Genomic DNA, 2,011 nt, shown 5'->3' on the forward strand with positions numbered 1-2,011 from the left:
CATCCTGACCGGGTCACGAGGGCCGCGACGGCCAGCGCCTCTCCCTGCTCTCCCTCCCCGAGGGCCCGCCGCGGCCGCGCCAGGCTGGACCCGGGCAGGGATGCTCGGCCCTCCCCGCCTGCCTGTCCCAACACCTGCTCGCTGAGGAAGGTAGGAGCCAGGGAGGGGAGGAGGCGAGGAGGCGAGGAGGCGAGGCCAGCGGGGGAGGGACCCGTGTCACCCTTGAGGCAGGGGACAGCCCTCCCCCTCTTCCCCTGGGGCCCTAGTCCCAAACTGTCCAGCGGGAAGAGGTGGGAATCCCTCTGCCTCCCAAGTGGACGCGTAGCGGGACGTACCTGGGAAGCGTCAAGCCCAGCCCCAAGGTGAGGCCCGCAGAGGTGGCAGGAGTCTCCTAGCCTGGGGAGCCGCACTGGGGTGAAAGGGGGCTGCCTGCGTTCTGGGAGCCCTCGGTGACGTCCAGACGCCTTGTCCTCAGCCAGCTGGGACCCCAGGACCCCAGGATGCCTGGCCTCCCTGTGAGGAGCTCTCCCTAAGACCCCTGCAGGGCCTCCAAGAGAACAGCTGGAACCATATCCCTGTTCCTGGGGGTGGGGGTGCCTCACATGGAGCAGAGTTGGAGGGGGTCAACTGGGACACCCCGGTCGGCACCCCTGGAAGTGGGTGGTGTGGAGGGACTCCCTTGCCCTGCCATCCGCACTGAGCAGGAGGGGTGGGGCACCGAGCTAGGGAAGGAAGCCCAGGGCAGCTGATGCTGGGTGGGCGGACCTTGCCAGGCGGAACAGCAGGAGCCATGGCTGAGCAGGGGCGAGGCACTGAGTGACTGAGGCCCTGCCTCAGTCTCCTCCGTGAGGGGCAGAGCTCACAGCCAGGGTGTGTCTGTGCTTTGCTCTTGGTGGGGTGCTAATGGGTTCCAGCTGACGAGCCGCGCCTCCCCCTAGCCGGCCTCCACTCTGCCCCATTCTGCTCTCAGCATTCAGCATCAGCCGTGGGCACAGAAAGTTGTGTTCCAGCCGGCTTCGGGAGCTCATCTCAGGCCAGAGACAGGGACTGCTCAGCCTGCCCCCCCCCGCTGGGGCCTCAGCAGGGAATGGGGACAGGCTGTGGCAGTGAAGGCCCGCTCTGCCCACGACCCTCCACTGTCCTGCTGAGGCCCTGGGCGCCCACATCCTGGAGGGGCTCCCGGCACCACTGGAGGACCCCTCGCAGGCATAGCTGCAGCCCGGCACCTGTCTCCCACCATGCTCGCACACGCTGCACCCCCTGAGGCTCGCCCTGCCCTCCCCGGGAGCCCCCTGCCTGCACAGCTCTTATAAGCGGACTTGGTGCAGGCAGTGAGACTGCTCAGCTTCTGCCCAGTCCCACAGCGACAGTGGGGAGACACAGGCTCCATTCAGCAGCTCTCTGGGTAGAGAAGCTGTGGAACACCCCAAAATGGACCTGCTTTTTTGCCCCCTTGCACCCACCCCTCTGGGCTCCCTTCCCCTGACCTAACCTCTGCGTGGGGCAGAAGAACCTGGCCAGTCGTTTCATACAGCCTGGAGGTGCAGAGAAAGTGTGGAGAGTGTGTGAGTGCGTGTGTGCACACCCGTGTGCAGGAGAACACGCAGGGCACTGAGCTCCCTATGTGAGCTGGAGGCCCTCCCCTCTCCCCCTCTCCCCATCCCACTTCTCTCTGGCACCCTGAGCCTTGAGTCTTCGGTATGCAAAGAGGCCAAAAAGGCATCGGATACTCCCTCTGGGCAGAGGGGTTCCTGCTGCCGGAAGTGCCCCTATACTCACCTGGGCCTGGTGGGGCTTAGGGCACTATAGCTGCTTCCAAGGGGGTGGGGGGCGGGGCCTCACTGCTGGCCAGGGCCTCTCCCTGGCCTGAGTAAGCCTTGTGCTCATGGCAAGGCAGATGCTCCCAAGGCCTGGGGAACTGAAACCTCTCCCTGAGCCCGGGCCTCCTCTCCGCTGCTGCCCCAGTTCCCCTGCGCCTCCCTTTGGGGGAGCAGACTGAGGAGCAGGGAGA

The 2,011-nt window shown here is 66.1% G+C and overlaps 1 protein-coding gene across 1 annotated transcript in view; it reads left to right on the top strand.

Moving 5' to 3' along the window:
- SORBS3 (sorbin and SH3 domain containing 3) overlaps positions 1-2,011 on the top strand; it is a 30,912-nt gene that overhangs the window by 9,580 nt on the left and 19,321 nt on the right. The window lies entirely within an intron of this gene.

This window comes from Tupaia chinensis, unplaced genomic scaffold (assembly GCF_000334495.1).
Source record: "Tupaia chinensis unplaced genomic scaffold, TupChi_1.0 Scaffold000494_1, whole genome shotgun sequence".
NCBI classification, from domain to species: domain Eukaryota; kingdom Metazoa; phylum Chordata; class Mammalia; order Scandentia; family Tupaiidae; genus Tupaia; species Tupaia belangeri.